The sequence below is a fragment of the Haliotis rufescens genome, unplaced genomic scaffold (assembly GCF_023055435.1).
Source record: "Haliotis rufescens isolate VD_foot unplaced genomic scaffold, xgHalRufe1.0.p SCAF_12, whole genome shotgun sequence".
Taxonomy (NCBI): domain Eukaryota; kingdom Metazoa; phylum Mollusca; class Gastropoda; order Lepetellida; family Haliotidae; genus Haliotis; species Haliotis rufescens.
In genome coordinates this window covers 34,105,375-34,125,094 of record NW_025963802.1, presented here as the reverse complement: position 1 = coordinate 34,125,094, position 19,720 = coordinate 34,105,375, and the positions used below count along the sequence as shown (strand labels likewise).

General features: G+C 42.4%; 1 protein-coding gene across 1 annotated transcript in view; it reads left to right on the top strand.

The window, feature by feature from the left end:
• LOC124112450 (neuropeptide Y receptor type 2-like) overlaps positions 1–19,720 on the top strand; it is a 202,027-nt gene that overhangs the window by 65,847 nt on the left and 116,460 nt on the right. The window contains exon 2 of the mRNA XM_046472559.2: positions 14,264–14,300. The gene's annotated coding sequence lies outside the window, so the exon portion shown is untranslated. The remainder of the gene's footprint in view (positions 1–14,263; positions 14,301–19,720) is intronic.

The window sequence follows — 19,720 nt, the reverse complement described above, 5'->3', positions numbered from 1 at the left end:
ATGTAAGCTTCGGAGTGATGGTCAGAAGAATGTCAGTGGCTCACGGGGAGCCTATCTGTGGGCAGACATTCACACAGACGATGGTAACTTTCACGATTAAAAATCACAGAACGCAATGTGACTAACACGGCATGCAATATATATAAACGTCAATAGATCAATAGCACGTTTATTTTGTAAATAAAGCGACAAAACTTGAGAAATCTCTGCATGGTCGATTATACGATTCCGACTTTATCACGAAGATGCGTTTATGAATCACTATCAAATAGTAATGATACCAGGTGTTCGCGAAAAGGTGAGCGTATCCTGCCCCACAGGTGACACCAGTCACAAACACATCCAAAGGCAAGTCAATTAATAACCTGAAAAAACACGGGAACACATAAATGTGAAACATAAACTATTGAGACATGCATTATTTCATTTCTGAATATTTTTTTTTAACATTATATGAATAACAATTCTTTTTTCCGTAGTGTACATCATATAGAATACATAGAAGTTTATGGTTATAGGGGATGTCGTATTATGAATATCGTCAAGTGTTAATAGAGTAGTGATAAATTACGGTTGTCAGTTTGTGTAGGGGGAAAGCCCTTGGCAAAGTTGGATGAAAGTGATGCAGATGTTTATCTCTTGGTGGAGCCCATGAGCACGGGCATGGTGCTAACAAACCCAGAAACATTATCAGGGAGGACCAAACCCACAATCCTAGGTGCCTGGCACGTCTATGGAACCCAACTCTGCACAGCGAACTGCTGCTCCTTCCCCAACCCAACCCCTACCCCCACCCCAACGACAACCACAACCACCACCCCGACACCCATGACCCCCAACCCCCATCATTCCCATCCTGAGCATTATAGTTATAAGATATTTAAGATACCATTACAAAGACGGGATCCTAGTCCTTTCTCCTGGAAGAAAGTTTACTTGCAATATCGCCCCGGAAACACTCCATAATTAATTTGTATGGCAGCCTTTCAGGGCCATATCACTACAAGTGAGGGATCAAGTAACGATAGCTCATTAATCTGACAGATATGAGGACCGGCATTGATCTGTCTCGCTTACCCATATTGATTTACGAGTCTGTTTGCCGTGCAAGGCCTTGGAACTTCTAATCATCCAGGATGGTCATGTTTTGTTGTATGCACAGACTCTGTCATTTATGAAATGTATTATTTTGTGTACTGGAGTGCACACTGGGTCATCCTTATGTCATCAATGACGATTGAGCATCAGTATGAAAGGATAATATTCCTCTTTTTATGTATTATGCCTCGTTTCTGTTGCTGTCTGTGGTATTACTGACGCAAAGAGCTGCCGATGCTTTTATTAAAAGGCATCGGTTGCTAGGATTCGATTGTCGTCGGTTTGAATCCAGCATTCACCCCGATGGTGATCCGTTTTTGTCCATGGCAGTGGGCTTTTACGAACGTGGTCAATTTGCGTCTCTACGGGCATTCCGCCGATAGTAAACGGACAGGCCGACTCACTCGATCCACCTGTGAAAAAGCTGTTCCCCTTTCACCCCAACGTGTCTCATGTGGTTGTATTCAACAGTTTTATGTATACCGAAGCCACGCACGACCCTCGTGATGCACACGTTTAGTGTGTCGTCACGTGGTTCAATGGACATGCGCATGATGTCACCTGCCATAGCAGCCATTAGAGGGTATGTTTAATATTTTGGTGAACGTTTTGGCTAGATTTGTCTGCTGCCCCTGTGTATCACGTATTTAAGAAATAAACGATGAGGGGGAGTTGTTTATCGTACAAAAAAACACAGCAAGGAGAACAAACCATGAGGACACGAGTCGTTTATTTCTGTATGACATATCAACATTATTTACAGTCTCTTTAAGTATGTTGAAGTAATGTAACGATTTAAAAATATGTACCCGTATTTTAATATTGATGACTCCCTGAATGGAATCCGACCTCGGCAATCTCGGACAAGACCATTTTATGCACAGATGGATTTTCCCCGCATATTGTCACAATCTCTCAATAACGATTGTCATATCTCTCCCGCTTTTGGGTGCGACCGTTCGGCCATAGCGCTTATCTGCGTTGCCTAGCTACATCTATTGGGAACAACCTACCAGAGGCTCCCCTCTTACTAACAACGTGGTCCAATATATGACATTGTCAAGTTGCGAGCGCATGTTGGAATCTCCAGAAATTACGCCATGATAGAACATTGTTTTATCGTGAAATAAACCACACTTCGTTCTTCATTCTTCTTTGCGATTTATCGCGTAGTTGTTTTATATATTCATTTACCGTAAATAATGAGTAAAATACATTGTCAAATGTCTAGAATATTCTGAAAGTCCTTCAATGATACCCGCTGCATCCCACCCAGCTGCCAGGGAAAACCACCGGTTGCACGAAATAAGCGATCTGTTTCGAAATAAATAATTGCGATGGTTATCAATGGAAGGATTTATGGATCAATGGCATCAGACTTATCGTGGGTGTCGTGTGGAAAGTGAAAAATGTTATGGCCAAGAAAATGTAAAACATTGCATCATAGTTGTTCATTGAAATTCAGAATTGTTGGAAACATGTCCTAAACATGTCCTTAACATGTCCTAAATAAGTCCTTTACATGTCCTAAACATGTCCTTAACATGTCCTAAACAAGTCCTTAACAGGTCCTAATCATGTCCTTAACATGTCCTAAACAAGTCCTTAACATGCCCTAAACATGTCCTTAACATGTCCTAAACAAGTCCTTAACATGTCCTAAACAAGTCCTTAACATGTCCTAAACAAGTCCTTAACATGACACGAAATCACACCTTGTCTTTGTTAATTACTTGCAGCTCGGACAGTCATATCCCCTCGGTGGCAGAGTTGTGCCTTCATATTGATCTTGGGAGTCTTCCAATTCAATGTTATCAGAGAATGGAAACATATTTGCAATAATAATTCACACTTTTATTACATGACATTTAACACGTTCAAATGTGGGTTTTCAGTTGTAGAAAGAATAATATCCTGGTCACTCTCTGAATCATTCTCTGAATGGAGACGCCAATCGATGTTTCAGCCCAGCACATCTATAACTCATTTATCATTGCCAGCGAACAATTTGTGTGTGTAAACTTGACAAATTAATTTTCCCAAGCATTATAAAAATAAAACTATAGCTAAAGAAAACTTTGAAAGTGCATAAATAAAAATATGTTTCCATATACTGAATTGCCGGACAAAAGAAAGTACACACTTAAAAAATGGATTTGGCAGAAAAAAGTGCAACCGGGTCAAAACGTTGCTAAACAATCTCCGAAACACTGTAAACTAATCCGCCAAAAAACAACAATGAAATACATCATCATCGAAAAAAACATTTCTTATTGAAATCTGAAGAATGGGTTCATGACTATCATCCCAACCGTGTTTACATGCACAGTTATATGCTAACAATAATCACATTTTGTACGTCGATATAGTGTTTGAAAGATTGTGCACTTCCTATCACCATTTCTTCCTCTGTAAACAATTATAGCGGCTGTTATATAAGAATGCATCACGTTGTGTGCTACCTGATGAAGATCACAAGTATTTTCATCATCACCAAAATCAATACATATAACCATCCTAACCATCATCACCGTCATCCGATCTTCGTTATCACAAGTCTAACATCGATATATTACACAGCATTGCTTCCACAATCAGGGCGCGTATTCGTTGAACAAACCAGTCAGACCACATAGCAAATAGTTTGAAAAGTAAGAAAGTTTACAGACCAGTAATAATTAAGACGAACCATCAATTACGTCTCCTGCCACGTCTGTTCAAACATATCCTAATGACATCTTTTTATCAGACTGCAAGCCCTGGTCAATAAGGTTACCTTGGGGGATCTTACGTGTTGCTGCGGATGTGCTAATTGAGAGGCAGGCGATCAAATTTGGGTCTTTAACAAACAGATTCATACAGTTATGAGCTGAAATCCGATTTGTGGAGCAAATGGTCCCCATGTTTGCCAAACAGCGCATCAATCAATTAGCCGATATTTGCTCGTTCCTTAAATGTCTTAATGCCAGGAGGACCGGCAACATAGCGATGTTGATGAAGTGCCAGAATAGAGGCAGGGGCGAAGCAGTCACATTGCGTAGTCATTATAGCCTGGTCCTTTTTTCATATACTGTGAGTCGAAGTTTACGTTTTATCAAATAGTTTTAAATGAGTATACTTGTGTCTGTTATTCAACATTTTTTGCACATTTCTAAACGACTGATTGGGTTCTCAGGGACAATCCCCCACGTCTGACGTGTTTGTTAAGAATTTGTTGATCTGATATAATGAAGCAAAAACATGCAGCTCCACGTTAAGTACTGGTTGCATGTACTCCCAGGCGGTTTCAGGGGAGTTAGGATTAAATGTTGTGAAAAGAACAATTCAGTCATTAGTGGAATCGGATCAATTCTAATTTTTAACGCTCAAACTATTCGTTACAATAATTGCGGGAGGAACGCCTACCTTAATGTGTATCGATAAAACTATTGAATTCATGTTTCCGCCCGTACATTTACAAATCATATGTTTTATACGTATTTAGACGCAGTTTTCCAGGCGTTACATCAATTATAAGACATAAAGTGAAATATGTAGTCATGTGGAATTATGCACGGTTTTTTGCCCACGTGCATGGATGGTCATTAGTGATTTTTATGATCAAATGATCCCATCAGATATGTAATTGAGCTTTTGGGATATTTCAATCTGGTAAGTACCAATGTTATCAAGGGAGGCTGTTACATCTTTATCTTCTAACTCTCGACGCAGTCAACACGGGGACAACGTGAGGCCTGGTTTCCTTCAGTCTAGCAGTAACTGGAATTCCTAACAACATATCAGGGACAATGCATCAGCCTCACTCAGGTGCTAATTTCAATGTCTGGACGTAGTCTGGGAGGTCATCACATCATGGAGACCAGTAATGTACCTTCTCTTTACCTTAAACGATCTCAAAGATCAGCCGAAAACGTCTATTCAATTTGGTTCCTAAGTATAGTACATATATTGAGGATGTATGTCATATAATCACGTATGGTCATGCCATAGGCATGTTCGTGGGCATGAGCCAGGGCCTAATTTAGTATTTGATCAGTTTTGTCGCTATTATTCCGAAGTCTGGACATTGGAGCGAGTCACGTCCTTATCGCGGAATAAATACCTTATGTGAAAGCTAGGTAGAGTCATATGTCCATAACACGGAATAAATGCTTAATGTCAAAGTAAGATGGAGGTACACAACCTTGATATTGTTCTACATCTAATGTGAAAGTTGATATTGGTAGAAACAAACATGACATGGCAACACGATCATTAAATATGACAGTCTGTAACAATGAAACAGAGTTCAATCCAAATATTTTCTCCTTTCCTTTGAATCTCACCATAAACCTGTTCTGTGTGAGATACCAATTCCATTTATAGCAACATGTCAAACGTTCTATTGGATGCCTGTTATTAGCCACACAAATAGTGCGATTTTACTGCAGTTGTGCCACGCGACTTGAAACTCTGATAATGCATTCACAAGTTTGATGTCGTGTCCTTCTTTGGTGGCAGCGCGATGGCCTTGGTGCATCACAATCGCCCCTTTTGGCTCCTTGTACGAGGGGGATTGAGGAATATCCAAAACATGTCAACCCAATGACAAACACCAAATTGTCCTCTCTACAGGAACAGCAAACCTAACCCTTGATTATGATGGAAAATCGGTTCGTGTTGATGTTGGAAATAGCTTCCCCGTGTTCCCAAGTGGATTCAGAGATACAACCATTATGTCTTTAAAACGCTTAAGACCCACTACACCTTGCCCCATTCCCCAAAACAAATACCATCAGTGGAACCGCCTCTGTCTCGGTTTCCACGATGTTTACAGGCTTCATTAACAGCGCCAGGAACGTCCCAAACTTTGTTTTTGTTTCGGTGACTTTATTTTGTTTCTTCTTGTGTAAATGTAAAAAATTCTTACACTCTAAGGTCGCAGGGGATTGTGTGATGGATTTGATAGGCTCCAGTGTAAACTACTTGGAATCCGTGTTCTTATTACGTCGACGAGGAACCTGCCACCTACATTCTGCCATTAAGTTCCATGGTGTTCCTCCTTATTATATGACGGTCATGGTGACTCAAAACTAGATCTATCCCTCGAGGAAAATGGATTTCGTGGGGGCTGCCCATTGCACTAAATGATAGAGCTGCTCACATTACTTGCCTGTGTTATTTAACCCAGGGATCGTCGGTATAATTTGAAAACGCATCGATTAACATTCATGAATTACAGTATATATTTCTTATCACATTTGATGTCCTATAAAAACGAATAATTTCACAAAGATCATGTTCAATATATTAACGAAACATATCATTAACACAGATCTTTCGACAACAACGTGCACTTGCATCTAATGTGACTCTGGCGTTCATACCTGAATAATTGCGTCCGATTGTTCTGGGGCTAAGAAATTATCACTGCCCATGGAGACTGGAGCAGTGTAAACAAGGTGATAATTTCAATTGTTTTCGTACGATTTTAGTAGAAACCTTTAAGGCAAAGTGTTTTGATTGCTAATGGTCCTTGGCAAACAATTTCAGTAACCACAGTGATTTCACGATGAGATCAAACCTCCGTGATAGAGATGTACCTGAATAATTTATTGCAACAGTTCGGGGATGTTGATTTTAGGTACTGTGTACACTGTCGTCGTTTATGTCGCTGAATGTATACAACGTCGTCGTTTATGTAGGTGAGGCATTGCTGTGGGGAGTCTCCGCACTCATTGGCTTCAGGTGATCGGGTGAGAGTAAACAACAGGTTCAGGGGATGTCAGGTTGTATATCTGCCCCAGCGTGGAAACACCAAACATCAATCTGAAGAGCTCGCATAGTGTTTATGGATCCATTAGTCTCATTTCAAATATAGACCTGGGCCCGCTTGCTCAAAGCGATCGCTTTGTGCACGAGGGGCACCACTGGCCGATTTGGCGAGGTGGTGCAATTCGCTTTGTTGCACGCCAGAAAGCTATGATTGTAGATTCGAATCCCGTTCTACCAGATTGATTGTTTCCAGGTTTGTCAGCGCCCAACCCGTGCTTGTGGGTTTCACAAAAATGGTAAACGTCTGAGACCTGCATCACTTCGCGATTTCATCCCACATTAAGGGACCGTGATATAACTGGAATACCCTACAAAGCGGATTTAAACCAAACTCACTATTGTACAAGAAAGTCAAACCTCATGAGTAGCGTTGGAAATGGGTGAGGTGATGAGGTGAAATGGGGTTTAATGTCGCGTCCAAGATTATTGCACTTATATAGCGACGTGCATGCACGTGTGTGTGTGTGTGTGTGTGTGTGTGTGTGTGTGTGTGTGTGTGTGTGTGTGTGTGTGTGTGTGTGTGTGTGTGTGTGTGTGTGTTTGCTTGTACTAGACCTGACTGATGCCGATTTATAGTGCTAGCCCACTTAGATACCATGCCGCAGTTTAACATGAATACCCCACTCAGACACACATTATACTGACTCCGAGCCGACCAGTCCTTGTTTTAGCCCTTTAATGCCGAGCGCCAGACAGGGTAACAACAAGTACCATCTTTTAACGTCTTTTGGTATGACGCGGTCGGGGATCGAACCCCGGACCTTCCGCTCTCCAGGCGGACGCTCCATCACTAGCGGAGGCGGTCGTTGGAAATGGCATGAGGGAAGTGAGACAACAGCATTTTGGTAGCACGACAGAAGAACAATAACTCGCCCGACCTTGTTTGTCTGAATATGCCCATGACGGCAGTCTGTTGTGGACACCAGGCTATGATGATATCAATGACGTCCACGAGGCCGTACAGCACGCACCTCCCGCTCAACTCTGGGGAATTCTGCTGCCAAATTAACTACCTTGGACCGTCAAGGTCGTCAGTTTTGAAGATAGGTTTCCATAATAGCTTGTGACCGCCACAACCTCCTAATGGCAAATAGCATGTTCGTTACACTAGGTGAAGATGTTCTTGTATTTCTTATTGTGAGGAAAAGTAGACACGAAAATAGAATACAGATGCGGCTACAAATGCGCTCGTCCTTTGGCAAACAGCTGACTAAGTCGCTGTTTCATGGTATTATCTGTGTGTGTTTGTTTGTTTGGTGTTTAGCTTTTTGCTTTTTGGGTGGGGGTTACGGGTGGGGGTTGTTGCCTATGTTTGTATCAAATCGATCGGACGAATATTGTGTCATGTCAAACGGCCATCACTCTGCGCTAAATTGGAATGATTGTTGACGTTAGTGTACACATCACATCCTCAGTACAGTGAGCGGGACATAATACATCCTCAGTACAAGAGGCGGGACAAAGTACGCCCTCAGTACAGTGAGCGGGACATAATACATCCTCAGTACAAGAGGCGGGACAAAGTACGCCCTCAGTACAGTGAGCGGGACATAATACATAATACAAAATACTTCCTCAGTACAGTGGGTGGGGCAAAACACGACCTCAGTACAGTGGGCGGGCATAACACGTCCTCAGCACAAGAGTTGTGGGAGGGGGGGGGGGGGACAATACGTCCTCTGTACAGTGAGCGGGACATAATACATCCTCAGTACAAGAGGCGGGACAAAGTACGCCCTCAGTACAGTGAGCGGGACATAATACATCCTCAGTACAAGAGGCGGGACAAAGTACGCCCTCAGTACAGTGGGCGGGGCATTATAGATCCTCAGTACAAGAGGCGGGACAAAGTACGCCCTCAGTACAGTGGGCGGGGCATAATAGATTCTCAGTACAAGAGGCGGGACAAAGTACGCCCTCAGTACAGTGAGCGGGACATAATACATCCTCAGTACTAGAGGCGGGACAAAGTACGCCCTCAGTACAGTGGGCGGGGCATAATACATCCTCAGTACAAGAGACGGGACAAAGTACGCCCTCAGTACAGTGAGCGGGACATAATACATCCTCAGTACAAGAGGCGGGACAAAGTACGCCCTCAGTACAGTGAGCGGGACATAATACATCCTCAGTACAAGAGGCGGGAGGGGGGGGGGGGCAAAATACGTCCTCTGCACAGTGGGCGGGGCATAATACATCCTCAGCACAAGAGTTGGGGGGGGGGGGGCAAAATACGTCCTCTGCACAGTGGGCGGGGCATAATACATCCTCAGCACAAGAGTTGCGGGGGGGGGGGGGGACAAAATACTTCCTCAGTACAGTGGGTGGGGCAAAACACGACCTCAGTACAGTGGGCGGGCATAACACGTCCTCAGCACAAGAGTTGTGGGAGGGGGGGGGGGGGGGACAATACGTCCTCTGTACAGTGGGCGGAGCATAATATATCCTCAGTACAAGAGTTGGGGGAGGGACAAAATTCTTCCTCAGTGCAGTGGGCGGAGCTTAATACAACCTCAGTACAGTGGGCGGAGCATAACACGGCCTCAGTACAGTGGATGGGACATAATAAGTCATCAGTACAGTGGACGGGGCAAAATACGTTTTCAGGACAGTGGGCGGGGCATAATACGGCCTCATAACACGTCCTCAGCACAGTGGGTGAGGCATAGCACGTCCTCAGTTCAGTGGGGGCAAAACACGTCCTCAGCACAGTGGGTGGGGCATAACACGTCCTCAGCACAGTGGGTGGGGCATAACACGTCCTCAGCACAGTGGGCGGGACATAACACGTCCTCAGTACAGTGGGTGGGGCATAACACGTCCTCAGCACAGTGGGTGGGGCATAACACGTCCTCAGCACAGTGGGCGGGGCATAACACGTGCTCAGTACAGTGGGCGGGGCAAAATACGTTCTCAGTACAGTGGGCGGGCCATAATACGGACTCAGTGCAGGATTCGGGGCATAATACGGCCTCAGTACAGGAGTCGGGGCGTAATACGTCTACGGGGGAGTAGAAGTAAGCACAATCTGTCCTCAGCACCGGGTCTGGGCAAAGTACGCCCTCATTTCAGTCAGTCAATTCAGATGTCGGAATTCCTTCTCAGGACCTTGAGTTGCGGTAAAATACACAAGCGGGTACATAATTCCTTCTTACTAGTGAGTGAGTGAGTATGGTTTTACGCCGCTTTTAGCAATATTCCAGCAATATCACAGCGGGGGACACTAGTAATGGGCTTCACACATTGTTCCCATTTCGGGAATCGAACCCGGGTCTTCGGCGTGACGAGCGAACGCTTTAACCACTAGGCTACCCGACCGCCCCTCCTTCTTTTTACAGTGAGGGGGTGTTAAATACGAAGACGGGGTCCTTTTCAGTAAAGTGGGCATCGATAAAACACACAGGCGGGGTCAGAATTCCATCTCAGTATCACGAGGAGCGGTAGAACAAACAGGCTGAGTCAGAATTACTTCTGGGTCTTTCCTGCATGGGCATGACCATCGGCCATTGGGTGAATAATGACACCATTTAAATAAGTTTTGACGATAATCTCTATGATCGTAAGGGTGTAATATTTACGTGAAGTTATGAAAAGAGAAGCATGCCAGACGATAAACATTTCACACTCACGTTTATGTCATATAAAGGATGTTTTATCGTGTAATGTCTGACGTTTCCTTCGTCATCCAGGTGAGGAGAGGGGAGGTTTAACGTCGCGTTCAAGATTATTGCACTTATATGAAAGACGTGCATGCACGTGTAAATGTGTGCGTGTGTCTGTGTGCCTATAGGCGTGTGTGTGTGTGTCTGTGTATGCGTGCATACGTGTGTGAGTGCGTGCGTGCATGTGTGCTTGTACAAGACCTTACTTACGCTGGTTTAATACCGCTTGGCTACTGAGATACCATCCAGCAGTTTAACATGGATACCCCACTCAGCCACCATATATGGACTCCGAGCCAACAAGTCTTTTGCTATGACATGGCAAGGGATCGCACCACCAATCTTCCGCTCTCCGTGTAGGTGCTCTATCCACTGTACACGGAGGCGGTGCTTTAACCGAGAATGATTAATATTAACCATTTAGACTATTTCATCCAATTACCACAAGTCTTCCCCCGCCCACTCAGTCGTCATATTAATAAGCTTGGTGACACGTATTTCCTCGAGTGACAATGCAAAGATAATAAAACCTAATATGCCCTTTTAGTAATGCATGCGTGTCAATGGAAGCTCTTAGTGTTTTACTGTTAAATAACGTTGCGCTGTCACAGTTGTTGGGTTTTATTCAAAAATGCCATTATATGTTCCTGCCGACAACATTTAATATTCCCAACGCTAAAAGGCTGAAAGAGAACTGTTATATCACCGCCGGCCATGCACTTGTAGCTTAAAGAAGCATCAGTTAAAAGATAACTGTCAATATTTAACGAGCGTAATATGGGAAAATAGATTTATTTGCTGTTTCTGTAAAACAGACAGTCCACAGAGTTTTGCCAGATTACAAAACCCGAACCCTAATTCAGCTTGATAGTACAAACATGAGGACCACATTTTAAATTATATTCTGACGATAAACTGTGAAACTTTGACGATGTAATAAACGATTTAATTGTATCCATTAATTAAAAGAGAAGCGCACCGTGTCCGTGTTAAACAGACGCACGCAAGATCTGTGTTAAATGGAATCGTACAATATATGTGTTAAACAGACGCGCAGAAGATCCATGTTTATCAGACGCGCACAAGATCTGTGTTAAACGGAAGCGCACAATATATGTGTTAAACAGAAGCGCACAATATCTGTGTTAAACAGACGCGCGCAAGATCAGGCTTAAACAGACGCGCACAAAATATGTGTTAAACAGAAGCGCGCAATATCTGTGTTAAACAGACGCGCACAAGATCTGTGTTTATGAGACGCGCACAAGATCTGTGTTAAACGGAAGCGCACAATATATGTGTTAAACAGGAGCGCGCAAGATCTGTGTTTATCAGACGCGCACAAGATCTGTGTTAAACAGACGCGCACAAGATCTGTGTTTATCAGACGCGCACAAGATCTGTGTAAAACAGACGCGCACAAGATCTGTGTTTATCAGACGCGCACAAAATATGTGTTTATCAGACGCGTACAATATCTGTGTTAAACAGAAGCGCACAAGATCTGTGTAAAACAGACGCGCACAAGATCTGTGTTTATCAGACGCGCACAAAATATGTGTTTATCAGACGCGTACAAGATCTGTGTTAAACAGAAGCGCACAAGATCTGTGTTAAACAGACGCGCGCAAGATCTGGGTTAAACAGACACGCACAAAATATGTGTTAAACAGAAGCGCGCAATATCTGTGTTTATCAGACGCGCACAATATCTTTGTTAAACAGACGCGCGCAAGATCAGGCTTAAACAGACGCGCACAAAATATGTGTTAAACAGAAGCGCGCAATATCTTTGTTAAACAGACGCGCACAAGATCTGTGTTTATCAGACGCGCACAAGATTTGTGTTAAACAGACGCGCGCAAGATCTGGCTGAAACAGACACGCACAAAATATACTAGCCACATAAAGAAACTGTGCACGGAGAAAATATATTCTGGATTGAAACACAACACAGCAAGAACAAAATGATGCAGACGCTGTAGCAGCTGAATGATCGGACCATAAGAAAATGTCAACGGGACCTGAACAACATCTGTTACGATGACGTCAGAAGATCAAAATGGAGTAGGGGGTCAAACGACAAAGTCACAAAGTCAATAACGGGTATGACCACCCTGTGCGTGAATCACAGCAGTGCATCGGCGACGCATGGAGTCCACCAAATGGGCATGGAAGGCCTGGGGAATGGCCTGCCATATCCTCCTCAAATCCTGTGCCAAGTCACGGACGTTATCTGGAGGATGTGGTAGACGACGCAGACGGCGCTCCATTTCATCCCACTCTATTGGGGAGAGATCTGGAGAATTTGCAGGCCATGGCAGTAACATGACATTGTTATGGTGAAGGAAATCCATCACGACCCTAGCCGTGTGAGGACGAGCGTTGTCCTGTTGAAATGTCAATCCCGGGCCATGACGTTGCAGGAAAGGAATGACCACAGGCCTCAGAATCTGATCTCTGTAGCCACACCGGTGAGATTGCCCTGAACAAAGGGGTTCGGTGCCGTGGTGTTATCCCATCCCAAATCATCGCAGAGCCACCTCCAAAACGATTCCTCTCCACAATACAGTTTCGTGCATAACGTTCTCCCAAACGCCGGTAGACACGTTGGCGCCCGTCACTGTGGGAAATGTTGAACCTCGATTCATCTGTAAAGACAACATTTCTCCACCATATTCGAGGTTGGCGAACATGATTTCGACACCATCTTAGACGGTTGACTCGATGACGGTGTGTCAGGATGGGACGTATGGCAGGGCGTCGTGGTCGAATCCCGTACTGACGTAAACGATTCCTGACAGTGTTGGGATGGATACGGCGCAGTCCAGGAATTGTCTGGGACGTCGTTACTGCCGTTTGGAACCTGTGTCGGAGATGTGTAACTCGAATCCATCTGTCCTGTCTTGGCGTCGTTACCCGGAGACGTCCTGAACGTGGGTGGTCGGCAACGTCATTTGTGTTCTGATAACGCCTCACCAATGCCGATATCGTGTTACGATGGCATTGGAAATGTCATGCCACCTGTTGTTGCCTCATTCCCGCTCGGATCATTCCAATGACTTCATGACGCTGTGCAGCTGTCAATCTTGGCATGATTTGCTTGTGATATGCTTGTGTCTGCGCCCGAGAAGCTTTGAATTTTTGAATGACCACAGATCATGCTTTCCAAAGTGACAGCGAATTTTAAGTTGCACATGATGTGTACCAGCTGCACAGGATGCACGTGCAGTAACACATTGCACGTCCATAGGCCCCCATCAATGACGTCATATCGCATGGCACGTGCATGAGCTTTTGAATGTCTCCAATAATTGCTGTGTTCAAACCTATATTTCATATATGGACGGTGTGCCCTTATATCTATATTTTCTCCGTGCACAGTTTCTTTATGTGGCTAGTATATGTGTTAAACATACGCGCGCAATATCTGTGTTAAACAGAAGCGTACAATATCTGTGTTAAACAGAAGCGCACAATATCTGTGTCAAACAGAAGCGCACAAGATCTGTGATAAACTGTTCACACTCACGTTTATGTTATTCTAAGGATGTTTCTTGGTGTAATGGCTGAGGTTTTCCCCTTTCGTCCAGTTTAACATCGATACTCCACTCAGACACAGTAATGAAAAACAAGATCTTTTAGGGAATATCTAATACACATTTAAGTGGTTTTTGTGTTTTTTTCAGATATCGAGAAAAAGGAGCTTCAAATCAGCATTAACAGGTAAGCTTTTACTATGTTTTTATCACCAGCCACATTTTAACGTGAAGTAGAACGTGAGTGCTTTTCGAGGCCTCCACGCAGCAGACAGTCGGAGTATCTAAAATGTATGTATCACTTCACTGCCTGTTGTTGTTCTGACTGACAGAGGGCATGCAGCTCCACTGCCTATTGTTATTCCCCCTGACAGATGGCATAGAGCTGGACTGCCTATTGTTATTCTGACAGCCAGAGAACATGCAACTCAAATACCTATTGTTAGTTCCGACTGACAGATGGAGGGCATACAGCTCCCCTGTCTATTGTTATTCCTCGTGACAGAGGTCACACAACTCCCCTGTCTATTGTTATTCCTCCTGACAAAGGGTATAAAACTCCACTGTCTATTGTTATTCGTCCTGACAGAGGTCACACGACTCCACTGTCTATTGTTATTCCTCCTGACAGAGGGCATGCAACTCCACTGTCTATTGTTATTCCTCGTGACAGAGGTCACACAACTCCACTGTCTATTGTTATTCCTCGTGACAGAGGTCACACAACTCCCCTGTCTATTGTTATTCCTCCTGACAAAGGGCATAAAACTCCACTGTCTATTGTTATTCGTCCTGACAGAGGTCACACGACTCCACTGTCTATTGTTATTCCTCCTGACAGAGGGCATGCAACTCCACTGTCTATTGTTATTCCTCGTGACAGAGGTCACACAACTCCCCTGTCTATTGTTATTCCTCGTGACAGAGGTCACACAACTCCCCTGTCTATTGTTATTCCTCCTGACAAAGGGCATAAAACTCCACTGTCTATTGTTATTCGTCCTGACAGAGGTCACACAACTCCACTGTCTATTGTTTTTCGTCCTGACAGAGGGCATACAACTCCCCTGTCTATTGATATTCTTCCTGACAGAGGGCATGCAACTTCATTGTCTTTTGTGACTTTAACTGATTGTCTGGTGGTATATCTGTATTGGTTAAACGCTGTTTGGTAAACTTCAAATCATTCATCAAGCAAAATTATAATGAGCAATGCAGATGAGGAATTTCCACTTTGGAAGAGTCACTGCTTGATGTAGAAAGTTAGGGATGTCTATATATGCCTCGGGTGGGTCAGACTTATTTGATATTTCAGACCACTAAACTCTGATTAGTTTTCTACATTTTTATAGTATTTACATTACTGCGATAAAATCTTAAATCGCGTTGGATCATTGCTATTGAAACTGTGTGCATCTCTTATTGTGGTCTTGTTTAATGGCCGCTGTGGAACTTACACTGGGACTGGTGATTGTGAATTAATTTTTTTTATTAGTACGAATGGGTCTGGTGTTGTAGATTATGTAATGTCATGCATTTATGTGTTTTCTTTATGCACATGTTTTGATATTGTATTCCGATCCGATTCCAGCCATCTTCCCATTACACGCTCCATGCCGTCACGTGACTCGTAACTTATCATTTTTGTAAGTCAAAAACTCAGAGGAGGTTTCATAAAGAGTGTTTGTTTTTTCGTTGTGAGAGAATCACTTCTTAAGCCCGTAATAAGTTAACTACTGTGGTGCGGAGGAAAAGACAGCTGTATTCCGATGAGACATGCAACAGTTTGTTGTATAATATTAACAACTGTAAAGAATTTTGGTCTGTATTTAAGCGACTTTTCAGGATGCCTCCATCCTTACAATCAACTGTATCTGTTGAATAATGGCATGAACATTTTAGTGCTATGTTGTCTACAGATGATGATGATGATGATAATGATAAAAATGATAATATACCTGTCACTGATAAAGACTTTGATGATATAACTAGATTTATCATAAAATAGGTAGGTTTCCGTCGGCGTGATAAAGCCAGCGGATAAAAACGATATCCGTAGGGATCCTATGCGGAAAGAGATTCAAATATCAATGGTCAAGTAGGGACTACTTTCAGTGTTAACACACAAACATGGCGGACGCGTCTTAATTGTCATTCGGCGTCAGAGTTAGAATTAACCATCGTAAGCGGCATAAACTACTGGGATAATTGCTATCATTATCAAAACAATAATCTAATATACATGTACTGAAAATCAGTGACTAACTATGACGTAGCTAAGGCATTTGCAAAAAATTGGCAACTTTGGAGATATAAATAGCAATTTGTTTTAGCGAGGATACTAGCCTAGAGGGATCAGTTTCCATATCTGTGCTTGTAGACCTCAATAGCTTGGAACCTTTTACCCAAATTACAAAGTCCTTTCCCGTTTCGTTTTGTCGCTGTGTGTACATCTGACTGCACGTCGTTACGTTATTACAGGCAGACTCTGTCAACACACGTGGCGTCGCGTAGACTAGTGTTAGAGTAGCTTCCCTTTGATAAAGGGGAGTTACTCTTGGGGAAAGACCGATGGATTGCCACGAAAGGCAAGTAGAAACAATTTGGTAAGCCATTGTTTTTTTGCCTATATGTAGTTACGCCACTGTGTAAGAAACAGTTTTCAGTTGGAACTATACTGATTCTTTGAACAGTCCGAAGACACATCACTTACCTTCTGACGTAATATTTATTAATGCGCACATTCCAGGAAAACTTGCAATGATTAGGAAATGTTTGCGAGAGATGGGAAGAGGTTTTACGAGCACTGAATTGAATGACTGTATATGATAAAGAGCTTATCGGGCTTGTGAATAAACACCATGAATTTAGATCGCCAAGGCTCACAAAATACAATGTATATTCCTAATACAGGATATTTACCATTCCCAAACACACTCGCGTAATAATCTCTAGGTATTCTTGATAGTCTAATTACTGAAGAGGAAATTGTAAAAGCTATTGTGGGTCTGAAATGCAACAAAACAGCAGGAAATGATAAAGTGATTGTTTAAAAATGCAGTTGATATTTAAGTGTTAATTCTTTTCAATAATTTTGCTGACAAAGGATATTTTCCAGATAAGTGGACAGAAGACATTATTATCCCACTTTATAAATAGGGGGGGGGGGGGGGGGGGGGGGTAAATTCTACAAATACATATAGGGGGAATTACTGTATTAAGTATATTTAGTAAGATATATATTTATATTCTGAGTTCTCTTTTAACGCTTTGGGCTGATGCATATATAAAAAAAAGTTGAGTCGTAAGCAGGTTTGAGCAGTGGATTCTCCACCACTGATAATGAATTTGCACTACCGTCTGTTATTCATCGGGTTTTTTTATAAAGAAAAATATGTTTTATCGATCGATTTTTCCAAAGCATTAGATTGAGTTAATAGAATAAAGTGAGGAATGTACTACAGAGACAGGGTGTTCATCAAAAATGTAGAAACGTGTCCAGGCTATTTATTCTAAAGTCCGCTCATGTTTAAAATATAATAATATTTATTCAGAATGTAACATCGGTGTTCGCCAAGGTTATGTACTCTACCTATTTTAGATGTTTATAAATGAGTTAACAGAAGAAATCCACGAATCTTGCAGTTACAGTATCCAGTTACATCCAGACATAGTATATTTGTTTCCTTAACATTTCGCCGATGGTGTTATTCTTATTTCTGACACTGTTGCTGATCAGAAAGGAGGTATTCTGGCGAGAAATTAAAAGCGATATTACCAGGAGAAGCTATTGGAACGTAGTTCATGTATAAGTACTTGGGAGTTACTCCTAGTAAAACTTTGTCTTCGGTTCCACATATAGAAAATACTAGTACACAGGCTACACAAGAAGATATTGTTCAATGTTTTGAGATCACTATATAAATTAAAGCCAATCCCTTATGACCTGTGTTAAAAATAATTGAAACAAAGGCTGCACCAGTTCTAATTTATGGCGAACAATTGGAATCTGTACAGTTAACGCCATGTAAGAAGTTTTTGGGGGTAAAAAAATCTACTCCAAATTATGTTGCAACGTTGTCAAAGGCGAATGTGGTCGCTTCCCCCTTTACATATTAGCAGCTAAACGTGTATTTTTATACTGATCTACGTTATTAGCAATGCCAGATACCAGATACCATAGAAACAGTCACAATATGTGAATTCAAAGCCATGGTAAAATGTACTGGACTTCCACGCTTACATCTTCGTCATATCGTTTAGGATGGGAAGCTCAAGATGTTAAACTAAAAGAATCGTGTATTACAGAATGTGTTATGAGACTTAAATATGCTTTTGAACAGGACTGGCATTCCCCAATGTCAAACAATCCTAGCTCAAGATGTTAAAATAAAAGCATTTCTAACACACAAATTTATTCATTTGTTATAACGTTGAGTAAAATGTGAAATAAATTACCTTCAGAACATTTAGAATAGCTGTGTCCCAGTTCCATTGCATTTCTGATAATCTCCGCGTAGAAACGGGACGGTATCATAATATTCCAAGACATGAAAGTATTTGTCTGTACCGTAATAATGGAGGATAAATTGATATATTGATTTGTTCTAAATACAGTACGTTACGAGACTGATATGTTCCAAATAAATTCGTTATTCATCCAACATTGTTTAAATTTAATTCGTTAATGTCTACATCTTATGTAAAGGTAATTAAAGACTTTGCTTTTTTGGACATTCATCTTAAGGTCAGGCTATTACGAAACTATGTTCCTTATTTCTTAATTTCGTTCTGTACATCACGTTTTTACTGTGCACAGGTGGACCACTGTATGCTGTGAATTTGGGCCGATGTTCTACATTCTTACGAAATAACAACGTATGTGACAGACAAACGACCCGCAACACCACTGTCTTTTATTGTTCCTACTGACAAAGGTCTTGCAACTCCACCGTCTATTGTTGTTCCAATTGAAAAACAAAGGGCATACAACTCCATTGTCTATTGTTTTCCACACTGACAGACAGATGACGTGCAAGCCCACTGTCTATTGTTGTTCCAAATGACAAAGAGCATACAACTCCACTGTCTATTTATGTTCCTACTGACAGAGGGCATACAACTCAATTGTCTATTGTTGTTCCTTCTGACATACATATATCCTACACCACTACTGTCTGTTGTTGTTCCTAGTGACAGACAGATGGCAGGCAACTCCACTGACTATTGTTGTTCCTGCTGACAGACAGATGGCATACAACTCCAAAGTCTATTGTTGTTCCTAGTGACAGACAGTGGGCATACAACTTCACTGTCTATTGTTGTTCCTAGTGACAGACAGATGGAAAACAACTCCACTGTCTATTGTTGTTCCTAGTGACAGACAGATGGCATACAACTCCACTGTCTATTGTTGTTCCTAGTGACAGACAGATGGCATACAACTCCACTGTCTATTGTTGTTCCTAGTGACAGACAGATGGCAAACAACTCCACTGTCTATTGTTGTTCCTATTGACAGACAGATGGCATACAACTCCACTGTCTATTGTTGTTCCTAGTGAAAGACAGATGGCATACAACTCCACTGTCTATTGTTGTTCCTTG